At 36.4% G+C, this 14,907-nt stretch overlaps 1 pseudogene; it reads right to left on the bottom strand.

Annotated features, from left to right (window-relative positions):
- Positions 1-10,308: 10,308 nt before the first annotated feature.
- On the bottom strand, positions 10,309-12,830 carry LOC122754635 (annotated as a pseudogene).
- Between the last annotated feature and the right edge of the window lie 2,077 nt (positions 12,831-14,907).

Genomic DNA, 14,907 nt, shown 5'->3' with positions numbered 1-14,907 from the left:
AATGAAGCTAAAAGTTTCATTAATTCATTTAACTTTTTTCCTACCATGTAGGACATTTAAATATCTATTAATTGGATAATAAAAAACATTGCTTTTATGTTTAATAAAGTACCTTCTATAATCTTTTATTTATATAGTATTATTCCTTTCATTTTATTCTGAAAGATGTAAAACTATTCTCATTTGCAGTAGTTCCTCAAATAGTATTTTGGTGTGATATCCTGGGCAAGCTGGTTACAAGTAACTATGAATACTAAGGAGGGTTACAGCAAAGCAACTTAAACCAGTGTAGGAACAACTATTTGGGTAATCAGAAATTGATTATTATTTAGAATTTTTAATGACCTTTGTATCAGACTTTTAAAGTAGAGAAATGTTGACTCCAAATTCAATTTGACCAAGGAAGACTAGTTTGAAATTAAAAATTGTATTTTGGCCAAGTGACCAATTGAAAATTACCATTTTTAAAATGCTAATTGACTCTCATAGATTCAGTAGGCTATTTCCAAAATTGAGAGTCAGAAGAGCAAAGTAGAAAGGTCACCACATATGGAGTAAGAAAATCTGCATTTCAAGTTCTTCTACCACTTGTTAGCTGTATGACTTTATGAGTCACCTACCATCTCTGAGCCTCAATTTCCTTATCTGTGACATTGCTTACACTTCCTATATTAAAGAGTTATTTTGAGAAAACCTCATTTTAATTATCAAGTGATATACACATATGAACTTCTTGTTTTAACTGTTCCTAGTTTAATTGTAAGCATTTGAGAGATGAGGATGGAATATAGTTAAAATCCCCAAACTGTTCTGATTACCCTTCATGTCAACTACTGGGCCCATTCAAACTTGCCCCTTTGAAAATAATCACAAGCAAACAATTAACAAGCAAGCAAATCAGTAAACAAGTAAACGAACCAACAAATAAGTCTCTCCATAGATTCAACATTTACTGAAAATCCTCCCCAACAAAGTATTGCAAAGTTGTTTAGAGAGTCCCGAATCTTCCTTACAAAGATATGAGACAATGACACTCTCATCTCAATTGTTATTAAGTGACAAAAATGACAATCTGCTCAGGAACGTTATTTATCTTACATAGTAACCACCTATTTTATGTGCTTAAACAATGTGTATGTTAGAGGTTGGAATTTTAAATCAATGCTATGCATATTAAAATGATCTCTTTTATGAATGATATGTTATGAGCTTTTGAGTACAGGGAGTATTTTTAAAAAATATTTTAGCCCCGTTAATATGTAACATAGTATCTAGCATAACTTTTGAATGAAAAAAAATGAATAAATAAATTAATCTCCATTCTGTGAAATCTTCTTGTTTTTGTTTGGTTCTTTTATAATCTTGTCCAACTCTTTGTGACCCCCATTTGGAGTTTTCTTGAGAAAGATATTGGAATGGTTTGACATTTCCATTTCCAGATCTTTTTACATATGAGAAAATTAAGGCAAATGGGGTTAAGTGACTTGCCCAGGGTTACATAGCTAGTAAGAGTCTGAAGCCAGATTTGAACTAAGGGAGATGAAGCTTGATTCCAATCTCAGCACTCTATTCACTGTGCCATCTAGCTGCCTCTGTGGAATCTTGCCAATTTCTAATTGGCCCAAGCAATCCCAAAATTAGCAAATAATTTTGCTCCATTGCCAAACAAAACGTATCCATGGTATTATCCCCACAACAGAGTTAAAACTGGGATGTAGAGAAGTCAAAAGACTTATACAAGTCACATGGTTTGCAAATTTAGGAGGCTGTATATTTGAACCTAGTTCTCCGTGATTACAAGTTCATCTTCATAACCACTATGCTGTTATATCTAAAATTCATTTTTAAAGTAGCATCATTTATTTTTAATTAAGAAAATCTTCTCAAAGGTTCAAAACAAAACACTGAAAGTTTAATTCAATGGTGGTGAACCAAAACTCTACTGTTAGAATTTATTCACCAAAAAGATTTCAAAATTAAGCTTATCTTCTAAAGCCTAAATCAAGGATTTCTTGATTTGGTGATAGTATGGAGAGAGTTTGCAAACAGAATTTCAAAAAATACATTATGTGGATAGTAGAGAGAGAGAGAGAGGGAGAGAGAGAGACAGACAGAGAGACAGAGAGACAGGGAGAGACAGAGAGACAGAGACAGAGACAGAAACAGAGACAGAGATTTTATTAGTACTTACTACCTGCCAGAAACTATGCTAAATGATATATAAATACATAGAGCAAGACATGTCCTTAAGGAGCTTCCATCTTAATGGGGAAAGATGACACAAGAAGTGAAACTGTACAAGAGTGGGGGAGGCAGCATGGTGAAGAGATGACTGGGAAAGAAGGAAAGGAAGCAAGTAAGCATTTTTGAAGCACCTACTAGGTGTGAGACACTTTGATAAGCACTTTACAAATATTATCTCATTTGATTCTCTCAGTAATCCTAGGATATAGGTGCTATTATTATTTCTATTTTACAGTGGAAAAATTGAAGGAAACAGAGGTTAAATGTGTTGCCTAGATTTTGTCATTGTTTGATTGTTTCAATTTGATCTGACTCTTAATGACCCCATTTGGGATTTTCTTGGAAAAGATACTGGAGTGGTTCTCCATTTCTTTTTCCATCTCATTTTATAAATGAGGAACTGAGGCAAACAGGGTTAAATAACTTGCCCAGGGTTATACAGCTAAGTATCTGAATCCAGATTTGAAATCAGGAAGATGAGTCTTTCTACCTCCAGGTCAGGCACTATATCCACGGCACTGACTAGATTTATATTTATTAAGTATCTGAGGCTACATTTATACTCAAATATTGCTGTCTCTGGGTCTAGTGCCCTATAAACTTTCTACCTAGTTGCCTCTTTACATAAAACAACATAAGCAGCCTATTTCTTTTTAAGAAAAAAAAAAAAGATCACTTATCAGAACCCAGTTTCCCAGGAGTGAAGTCCCAAGTTGTGATAGTGTGCCAATGGGAACATTGGCCAGATCGGAAGCAGGATGATGACAGAGATGGCTGAGAGGTAGAATGGAGGCCTGTCCTAGGCAAGACAAAGTGAAGTATACCATATCAGAAACTAAAATGACCAGGGAGGAGGTCAAGGTATTTAACTTCATATTAAATAAAATAAATTTAATGGTATAGTAAAATATCGAATGTCAGAACAAAGGAATAACAATGTAATTTGAGATTATTAAACAAAATAAGATCTACTAGGATAAGACAGAGGAAGGACATTATACAAGAATATATAATGAGGGGGCAGCTAGGTGGCGCAGTGGATAAAGCACCGGCCCTGGATTCAGGAGTACCTGAGTTCAAATCCAGCCTCAGACACTTGACACTTACTGGCTGTGTGACCCTGGGCAAGTCACTTAACCCCCATTGCCCCGCCAAAAAAAAAAAAAAAAAAGAATATATAATGAGAGCACAGTCTCAAAGGGTGGACCGAAGATCCTTACAGCCTCTAGCCTTTTGTATTCATGCAAACAGGAATTTCCCAAATTCATACTTTCCAGTTAGGTTTCTCAAATATTGATGGTGCCAGGTTCAAAGAATTCCATGGGTTTGTTTGTATTCCTAGAATTATAACTTATGTTGTATTGTTAAGTTATTTCTCACTTGTGTTTGAGTCTTTGTGAAATTATTTGGGCTTTTCTTGGCAAAGATAATGTAATAGTTTGTCATTTCCTTCTACAACTCATTTTATAGATGAGGAACTGAGACAAAGAGGGTTAAGTGTTTTGCCCAGGGTCACACAGATAGTAAATGTCTCAAATAAAATTTAAATTCATGAAGAGGAGTCTTCCTGATTTCAAGTCTAGTGCTCTATCCACTAAGTGACCTATTTTATTTTATTTTATTTTATTTTATTTTTATTTTTGAAGAAGCTGAGAGTAAGCAACTTTACTTTTTTTCTATCTGCCATGGCTCAATTTTATTTTTTTCTATTTTAGTATTTTATTATTTTCCAATTACATTTAAGGATAGTTTTCAACATTTGTTTTCATAGAATTTTTAGTTCAAAATTTTTCTCCCACCTTCCTTTCCCTCCCTCTTCCCCAAGACAGAAAGCAATCTAATATAGGTTATATATGTACAATAACATTAAATATGTTTCTACATTAGTCATATTGTGAAAGAAGAGTCAGAACAAAAGGGAAAACTCTCAAAAAAGAAGGGAAAATAAAAAAAACAGTCCAATAGTAGAAACAGTATGGTTCAATATGCATTCCTAAACCACAGTTCTTTTTTTTTCTGGATGTTAAGAACATTTTTTATAATGAAATTCTTTGAAATTGTTTTGGACCTTTGCATTATGAAAAAGAGACAAGTCTATCACTACTGTTCTTCAAACAATATTGCTGTTGCCATGTACAATCTTCCCCTGGTTCTGCTTCTCTCAGTCAGCATCAGTTCATGTAAGTCCTTCCAGGTTTCTCTGAACTCCTCCTGCTCATCATTATGTGTTCACATGGATTTTTAAAAACTTTGTGTTCTAAATTTTCTTCCTTTCTCCCTCCTTTCTCACCCCTACCTATGAAATCCAGCAATTCAATGTAAGTCATACATGTGCAATTATGCAAAAAATCTTCGCATTAGTCATATCGTGAAAGAAAATGGACAAAATACCTTCAGAAAGAGGAGCTAACAAACAAAATTATACTTCAATCTGTATTCAGATACCATCAGTTCTTTCTCTATTTATGGATTATATTTTATCATACATCCTTCTGATATCCTGCTCATCATTTCATTCATAGTTACTATTACTAACTTTATTACCCTCAATCTTATGCCTTCGCCTTGATATCTACTCTCTTTTCAAGGGTGTTTTACTTTTTAATGCCCCCTGCCCCAACCTGCCTGTCCATCCTTTGCCCATTCCCACCCCCAACTCCTTCCCCTCCCACTTTCCTTTGTGGCACAATATATTACCATACCCACTTGAGTGTGTATGTTATTCCCTCTTTAAGCTAATTCTGATGAGAGTAAGGATCACTCACTCTCACACTCCTTCCCTATTTTCCCCTCCAATCCATAAGCTTTTTCTACTTTCTTTTACGTGACCTACTTTTCCCCAGTCCACCTCTCCCTTTCCCTTTCTTCCAGTGCATTCTTCTTACCCCTTAACTTAATTTTGAAGATGTTATCATGGGTCAGCTAAGTGACACAGTGGACAAAGCACAAGCCCTGGACCCAGGAGGCCCTGAGTCCATATCCAGTCCCAGACATAAACCACAATACCCTGCCTGCCCCACAAAAAAACAAGGATAAATAAAAAATAAATGCTTTACAGAAATCATCTCTTCATATCCAATTCATACCTGTGCTCTCTAAATATATTCCTTTCAGATGCCCTAATACTGAGAAAGATCATATGAGTTGGAAGTATTATCTCTCCATGTAGAAATGTAAATAGTTTAAACTTATAATATCCCTCATGATTTCTTTTTCCTGTTTACCTTTTTGTGCTTCTCTAGAGTCTTGTATTTGAAAGTCAAATTTTCTATTCAGTTCAGGTCTTTTCATCACAAATGCCTGAAAGTCCTCTTTTTCATTGAAGTTCCATTTTTCCCCTGAAAGATTATGCTCAGTTTTGTAGGGTAGGTGATTTTTGTCTGTAGTCCCACTTCCCTTGCCCTCCACAATATCATATTCCATGCCCCCTGGTCCTTTAATGTACATCCTGCTAGATCTTGTGTTATCCTTACTGTAGCTCCACAGTATTTGAATTCATTTTTTTCTACTGCTTGCAATATTTGCTCTTTGACCTGGGAGGTCTGGAATTTGGTTATAATATTCCTGGAGGTTTTCCTTTTGGGATCTCTTTCAGGAGGTGATTGATGCATTCTTTCAATTTCTATTTTACCTTCTGCTTCTAGAATATCAGCGCAATTTTCCCTGATAGTTTCTTGGAAGATGGTTTCTAAACTCTTATTTTGTTCATGAGTTTCAGGTAGTCAAATAATTTTCAAATTGTCTCTCCTAGATTTATTTTTCCAGGTGAACTGTTTTTCCAAGTAGATATTTCATATTTCCCTGTATTCTCTTTTTTTTATTCATTTGGATTTGCTTTACTGTGTCTTGGTTTCTCATAAAATCAGTAGCTTTCATTTCTTCAATCCTAATTCTTAGGCAATAATTTTCATCAGACAGCTTTTTTATCTCCTTTTCCTTTTGGATTTTCAAGCTGTTGACTTTTTATCATGATTCTCCTGCATTGCTCTCATTTCTCTTTCCATTCTTTCCTCCATCTCTCTACATCTTCCTTCTATCTCTTCTACTTTCTCTTCAAAGTCCCTTTTGAGCACTTCCATGGCCTGAGATCAATTCATATTTTTCTTGGAAGCTTTGGATGTTGGAGGTTTGACTTTGTTATTATCTTCTTTTGAGGGTGTATTCTGGTCTACCCCTCCCCCAAAGAAGCTGTCTGTTATCCACTGTTTTCTTTGCCTACTCATATCAACCCAGAAGTAGATGTCAGATTGAAATATGATTTTCTATGGTGGTAAGCTTTGCTTGCCTGTGCCCCTCCCACACTGGGTTACCACCACTCAATTCAGCCCACTGCTTAAGAACCAGGGTGCTTTGCTCTGACTCCAGCAGAGATCACCAAATCCCCTCATCAGTCCTCAAGCTGAGCCTCACTCTTTTCTTATGTGTGTTAGGCTGCTCTGTTTTTTGTTTTGGGAGTGAATGGATGGGTTTATTGGGAACTTGTGGGAGTCACAGCCTTTCCTCTGCCATCTTGGCTCTGCCCCACCTATTTTATATATCCTTACTGATGTGTTTTCTTTTGATCTTGTTAACCAGGAGAGTAAATGAACTCAACACAAAGGCATTTACAAAAATGACTTATTAAAAGACATCAATGGGGGGGCAGCCAGGTGGCACAGTGGATAGAGCACCGGCCCTGGAGTCAGGAGTACCTGAGTTCAAATCTGGCCTCAGACACTTAACACTTACTAGCTGTGTGACCCTGGGCAAATCACTTAACCCCAATTGCCTCACTAAAAAAAAAAAAAAGACATCAATAGCAAGACTAAATACAGAAAGGTTTATGACATGAGAGAAATACATGTAGGAAAGACTTGTGGACAAGACATGTTCAAGAAGGGATAGCTCATGCTACTGATATTACTACAATCTGAAAATTAATAAAGTTATCAATATAATAGACTTAAGGTCTTTAATCAGGCCACAAGAGTTATAACTCAGGAGGATACCACAATACCCCAAGGATGGATACTTGTTTTATCTGGGGTAACAGAACAGAAAGAAGAAAAAGATTGCCTCTGGGCTAATTTACCTCATAGTTTCATTGGCTATGTTCTTTGACATAAAGTCCTTAGAGTGGTGCGTTTACCTTTATGAAGGTTAAGTATCTCATAAATTCTTAAGAGAAACTATTTTACATAACAAGTAAAAGTAGAAAAAGAAAAGCTTGGAATTCTTTGGAGGGGAGAGGTTTGGGATATACACAAAATAATCAGAACTGAGAATTGACCAAGGCTGGTCAGTCTCAGGCAATTCATTGGCCTTGGAATGGAGACTAGGTATGTATCAGTGAGTTCTTAGTAAATTGTGTTTTCCTCTATGAAGCTATATAGGACAATTGATTTCTTGCTTTTTCCCATGATTGATGCTCCCCTATTTGTACTATATGCTTCTCTGCTGGACACTGTCAGATGTCTCTGAAAGATATAGTACTTCTGTACTTAATGATTATCAACAATGCCTCCAGCTTTGTTTTCCATTGACATCCAAGCTAGGGCACAATTATCTATTTTTAAAAGAACTAGAGGCTACACACTATTACCAGCAAATCTCAGTTCTGGGTTCTACTCTCTGGTGAGAATGATCCCAGTAGATACTGGAATTTGAATTTTTTCTGGCTCAACTGGACTTCAGAAATGGATGCAATCCATCTAGATCCTATGCCAGTGGATGTTGCCATATGCTTCTACTGCAAGGTGATTATGCAGATATTTGGGGTGTTAAGAAAAGAGATAAATCCCATGACCTTATCTCTGCCGTTTCTACTCAATTCTCCAAGAGGAACAAGAGAAAATGTGAAAACTGAACTCAATAGCCATGTTCTTTTTTTATGTATATGGATCTCTAATCATTTTTCAATAATTTAATTTCTAACAGGATGAGGTTCCTCATGTTTAGACTTCACTCAATCCATTTGCACATACCAGTGAATGGACAGAGAAGAAGACAACAGGACAAGCCCATTACATCTGGCAACCATTGTCCAAGTTTCTCTGCTCTTTCATATTCCAAATTTGAGGCATTGTGTGAGTCAGATTAAAAAAAAACCCACATAGATCAGGAACCTCTACCAACATGTTTTCTTTTACTAGTCCAATTAGGTGAATTGACAGTTTAAGGGAAAAGATCTTTAATCAAAGACACAAATATGGTATACTCACACAAGTTATCATAACAGAGTAGACACAAATGCTTGTTTGTATTCAAATATTGAGAACATGCAATGTCAGATAACACATTTGAAGGAACATTCATACAGGGAATATGTATAGCCATGGGACACTTAATGAGGTACACATAAGCAAGAAAAACATGGTCAGGTAACACATTTATTCAAGGGAAATTCATTCAGAGACACTAATATCATACTCTTTTGGGGTAAGAGTACTTTGGTCTCTATTTTTCTGCTGAGCATCCCTACTAAAATGCTCTCTGATGAGTATCTTCATTTTCTTGTTTAGACAACTCTACTGACCTCTTTTCACCAGATATCTCTGCCCTACTGCTCTTTGCAATCACTTGTCAATTATGACCTAGCTTCTTAAACTGTGGGTCATGACCCCATTTGGGTGTCAAAAACAAAAACAAAAAACAAAAAAACAGAAAACCACTTAGCAACAGTAAAAAGTTATGTATTGGGGCAGCTAGGTGGAGCAGTGGATAGAGCATCGGCCCTAGAGTCAGGAGTACCTGAGTTCAAATCCGGTCTCAGACACTTAATACTTACTGGCTGTGTGACCCTGGGCAAGTCACTTAACCCCAATTGCCTCACCAAAAAAAAAAAAAAAAAGTTACGTATACCTATTTTATATACCTATATATCCGGGGTCACATAACAATTTCTTGGGCAAAAAGGGGTGGCTAGTGAAAAAAAAAATAATAGCGTTAATCTATGAGACTGCTTCTTCCTTGAGCTTCTTGGACTATTTTAGATGCCTCATCCAAGTTAGAAAACACTCATGACTTTAAATTAAGTCTCATTTTGAACTGATTAATCTGTAATATTGTTATTCACAGGTCTGTAAAATTGAAAATTGATTTTAATTCTATTTGGTCATTTGAGTCTCAAGTCTTTTATCTTAATTTGTATCTTTACTCTTGTATTGTCCATCTTTGTAATCTCACCCACCACCCATTTAACTCAAATCCAAGTTCCTTTGCTACCTCACCCACCATCCATTGAACCCAAATTCTAGTGGACTCAACCAAAACTGCTGGAGTTTAATCCCACTGTTTGAAACCTAATCCTATTATCTCAGGACTATTCCTCTTTTCTGGGGAGAAGATGAGGTGTGTCATCCACCTCTTAATTAAAATGTATACCAATTGAAATTATTTTACCTTTGCCAGGGGAGGTCCAAATCATATACTGTCAAGCCAATCAAAAAGAAGACACACCTAGGTTTAAAAGACCAGGTCAAGGCTCATTGACAGAATTGAGGCAGTCATTTCAAACTAACAGATTTGTATACTGTTAATAAATAGATAAACTCAGAAATTTTGAACCTCATTATATTCTTATTAATTTTTAACCTCCCATATTTATAGTATACTTTGATCTGAGTCATAATGAGACAATTCCTTTTTAATTTATATAAAACCTTGGTCTCAAAAATCATTTCTACTCAGAGTTTCCTCAGCAAAGGTCCATTCAATCTAGCTTAAAGAAGGTATGTTAAAGACTCTTGTCAACCCCTACCACCAAGCCCTCAAGTTTCCTGTTAATCATAGGGACTGTTCTATATGGAAAATATTGTAAGATTTGTTGACTTTTGTTCTACTACCCCCTTTCTCTGTCCCTGCACCCTACCCACAATCCTACAGAATTGCTGCCCTTTTTTGCACTGAAAATGATGCCTTTATTAATTGTATGCAACATTGCTTGTTTCCCCTTCTAAAGGGGTATCTTTGTAGCAAGTACTTGAATTGGCCATGGTATTCCCTAGTATAGGGAAATAGTTTAACAATGTGGGTTCCCCAGTGGTGGAATTCTTCTTTTGGTTAGGGAGGAAGATTTGTGATTTTCTACTCATGGGAGGCCATGTAGACCATGAGGTCTATTATATGGTTGGTATAACCATTTCATTGTCATAAAAAGAAATGAGTTTGACAAAATGGTCATTGAGGGTGAGAACTACAACATTTACTGAGAACTGATTCCCCACCCAGTCCCCTTTTCTCAGACAAATGAATTGCCTGGGGCTGACCAATCTTTGTCATTTCCAGACTCTTGATTGCTTATGGATCTCCCCCACACAAACTATCCCCTCCCAAAGATTTCCAAGCTTACTTCCTGGAATTTAGGTTATTATGTAAAAAGGTTCATTTACATTAAATAGTTTCTGTCTGTAAGAAACTTACTTTTCCCAAGGACAGTTACATAGCTCCCTCTGTTCTGTTACCTCACAAAAACCCTGTCCTCTGGTTCCCATCTTTGGATATTCCTAGTTTCCAAGCTTTGTGATACCACAAACTATAGTTCCTCTGCCCCAATTAAAGACCTTATTTCTCCTATATTGATTGTTTCCTTAATTTCCAGGTTAAACAAGAGAAATACCAGTACTAGCATCAAAAGTAGAAGAATGGATATTGCTGTGATCAGGTTACAACCTGGTACTCTGTGCAGCCCAAGACAACTTTTAAAGGTACCTCTGACACTTGTTTCAACACTTTTTTGACAGCATCTAATTTGGCAAGTTTCTTCAAATGATAGGTCAGATCCACAGATCTGAGAGAAGAAACAGAAAGTCCTGCCTGTGAATTTTCCATTTAGCTCAGGTATGAACTTCCCTATAGCTTTAGCAGCACCAGGGGAAGCAGGGATTATGTTTTGGGGAGTGCAATATCTATCACTCTACAATTTCCCGGAGGGGCCATCTACCATCTTCTTGGTAGGAATAATGGCATGGACTGTGGTCATGAGTCCACAATGACAAAGTATCATGAATAACCTTGGCAAGGGGGTTTAGGTAGTTGGTAGTACAGAAGGTATTTTTGACAATCTTAATAGAATAGTTGTATTTCTCATTGTTCATTCCCATCACAAACATAAGGTGATCAGTAAAAATAATATCCATTTAGCTCCACCTTTCAAGTGATTCATGGCCTTTCCCATGGTGGTAAAGACATCAGAAAACTTTACATCTCCCCATTTAATACTGGTAGGATCATGCTCCTAGAAGATTTTTATGACTTTAGCAGTGATCATCAGCTTTCCATTCTCAGTCTTGACAAAGCTCTTGAACTTGAACTTGGATGCAATCATATTAGAACATATAAATCATATAGTTCAGATCAATGAAGGAGTCATTGATGACCACAATATCTTCTCTGCCTGAAGTGAATGTAGTCCATTCATCAGGAACACAACACAGCCAAATCTGTTAACTATGACCTTTACAATTTTGTCTCAGGGATGGAACTGCAGCAGATCCTGGCATTGAGCTTGGCAGAAGAACTCAATTGCCATCTTCCTATGATTCTAATAAGTATAGCTGATCCAGAGATAAAATCTGTCATGGGGAAAATGGGGTTGGGTGTTTGGGAAGGGATAGGGGTTTGGGGTCCTTAGGAATTCCTCTTGCACACAAAAACAGTTAGAATAAGAAGATAGTTTATTTCAGGGAAGGGGAAAGGGAAGAGAAACCATGAAGAAGCCCTTGGACTTCTCATGGGGAGAAAGGCATGGCACAGAGAGAGTGGCCCTGAGATACCAATCTCCTCAAGCAGGAGACTGGCAGGTACTTTTATAGAGGACTCGTGGGGTTGACTATCTATCTGACTGGAAAGTTCCTTTAGTGAGGGAGGACCATCCCCCACTGGTGGTGGCTGGAGGAATTAGGTGAAGGGTGGCTACAGATCTCTGAAGCCATCTCCTCAGGACACAAAGGAAACAGCCACACCTAATCTTATCACCCCAGAGTTGAGGGAGACTAGAATGAAGGGTAGGGGTCATGGAGTTAGCTCATTCAGATCTGGTTCCACTTATCTCTCTAGGCGTTTCTGTCCTCTGGTTCAGTTTCTCAAGGAGAAGGTTCTTTGATGTTCCCCAGAGAATTTTGGGGTGCCCTGGGCCTATACCAAATCCACATTGATTTGCAAATCAGAATGTCCAGTTTAAGAAAAGATCTTTATTCCCATACATGTATTTTTAATTGGATGTATCTCTTTGAAAACTGGTCAAAGCTTATTTTTAAGTAGATTGACCAGTAATAAATAGTACTATAAGATGAATTTAAAGGGGCTGGTCATAGATTTATCTCCTCTCCCAATGCCCTCAAGAGCTGAGAATTCAATCCTGTCTTCTTGGTATGAATGATGGAATTCTACTATATTACATGATTATTATTTACCTTATAGTTTAGTAAAGTGACATAAGATCCCTTTAAGATATCGTTTATTTGTAAAGAAGAGATTTTCAAGTGATATCACTTTATTTTCTCATTAATATGCTATGGTGTGTTGGGACCTTGTTAAAAAATTTCACCCAAATGTTTTAGATAATAAGAGGCTTAGATTTAAACCTAAGAAATACCCTGATGGGTCATTTTGCCTAATTTCTGTGGCATTTTTGAAATATCTTATCACTTTTAGCACTTTGCTAATCTATTAAATGGCAGGTTCTATTTTAACAGCTAGCTTTTACATTTGGCCTTTCAAAAGCATCATGCTTTATGGTTCACAAGCAACACAGAAAGTAATAACCACAGCTGTTCTGTGGATGGCATGTGAATGTGCTTGGCACCTTCCATTGAAGTTGCCTCAAGTCATTGCAAAAACATGTTTTTAGATGCCAAGTTTAGGATAGCACATGAGAACCCGACCATTGAAAACAGGAAAGGACAGAAATTCAAAGAGGATGATATCCTATTTGGAAACACACATACACAACTTAGGCAAACTGATCCATCAAGGAATTTGTTAGTTTAAATATCAGTCTTTCATTATCTAAATCATTTGTGTGACATTTTTATCAGGTCTCAATATATCCAAGTAATTTAATGGGGAGAAAAAATGACATAATTTGGAAATCTCACATTCATAAATGAAATATATGTTAAAGGAGTATTCTATCATTTTACTGTTGAGTTCAATATTATTCATTATAATTCATATTATTATTATAACATCATTTTCCACAACTGTGCTCATAAGTTGAAATATTTGTAAGGAATATATCTCCAAAAAGGCACATATAAATTGTTTCAAATAACAATAACATTATATGATTAAAGTCAAATTTCTGCTTTCTAACACCTCTTAATTAAAATGTCATTCCTCTGTTAATAATTTCTTATTTATCCTGTATATGTGACTTTCTTTGATTATGTTTGTTTGAAATTTGTATCTCCCTTGAAGGTAGGAACTGTCTTTTTCTATCCCTAGCACTTAGCACAGCTGTTGGGACATAGCAGGCCCTTAGTAAATGTTTATTGATTGATTAATTACTTTCATGGTGAAGTGTGGGATATTCTATACAACTGAATGATTTAATAGTGTTACCACACACACTATACATAAATAATTTTCAAACAACTAGAATAAACAAAGATGCATTTAACCCTAGAACTATAATGAACACTTTGTTTTGTTGATTCAAGAATTAATTTACATCATTATAAACATTAATAATCAAATAGAGATCTCATTGAAAATGTGCTCCAAACTGTTCCCATAATAGACCATAAATCATATGGCACTTTAGAAAGCACCTTCTTCATACATAATCAGAGAGAAAGAAGTATTTCCTAAAAAGATGAAATTTATCAAGGAGGATTTAAAAATGTGAAAAAGTTAATTGGAGTCAGTAGGTTGAAGGATGAAATATATGATGTTCATAAAGTGAGGGAGACCAGCCACTGAATATTTGGTTATACATGATAGGTATAGAAGCAACATCTAGGTGGCACAGTGGATAGTGTCTGGCCTGAGTTGGCAAAATTCATCTTGTGTTCAAATCCAGTGTAACGATTGGAATGATGCCACCTGCTGGAGACTTACTGTAGAAGAGTTCTGCCCATGAAGCGAAGGTCTTTGAGGGCAAGACGAGGAGTCAGGAAGTGACACAGGCTAGTGGGAGGAGGAAGGAAGAGACTGGCGCTCAGTCTCGCGCTCTCTTTCCTCTGGACTCGGGTGGAGAGCGGAGCTAGAAATGTGCTCTCCCTTTAATAGATAGGAATCTAGGCCTTTCTCTCTCTTTACCAAATTCTTATTCTCCTTAATAAATGCTTAAAAGTCTAACTCTTGCTAAAGCTTATAATTTATTGGCGACCACTCATTAGATATTTTAGACAGTTTAGCTAGAATTTTAGCCCTTAACAGATGGCTGACCACGAAGAGGAAAGCTAAACCTCAGTCTTCTTCTGATCTTCTGGTTGGGTAAGAAATTTCCCCTCCCTCTCCCTTTAACTGCTAAGTACTGGTGTACTGGCTGTGTTTTCCTTTAAATTTTTTCGAATGGACCTTTTAAACTCCCTAATTATCCTATTTTTTATTTTAGTCTGTTTAACCAGACGAATGGGAGATAAGATCATGTTAATGCTTTGTTTTTGTGGATTTTCTATTTTTCTTTTTATTTTTGTTAGAAGAGCCAGCAACTTACTCACACAAGGAAATATCACTCCC

The sequence above is a fragment of the Dromiciops gliroides genome, chromosome 4 (assembly GCF_019393635.1).
Source record: "Dromiciops gliroides isolate mDroGli1 chromosome 4, mDroGli1.pri, whole genome shotgun sequence".
In the NCBI taxonomy this organism is placed as follows: Eukaryota; Metazoa; Chordata; class Mammalia; order Microbiotheria; family Microbiotheriidae; genus Dromiciops; species Dromiciops gliroides.
Note: the sequence above shows the minus strand (reverse complement) of the source record. Positions and strands in the feature narration are given on the sequence as shown.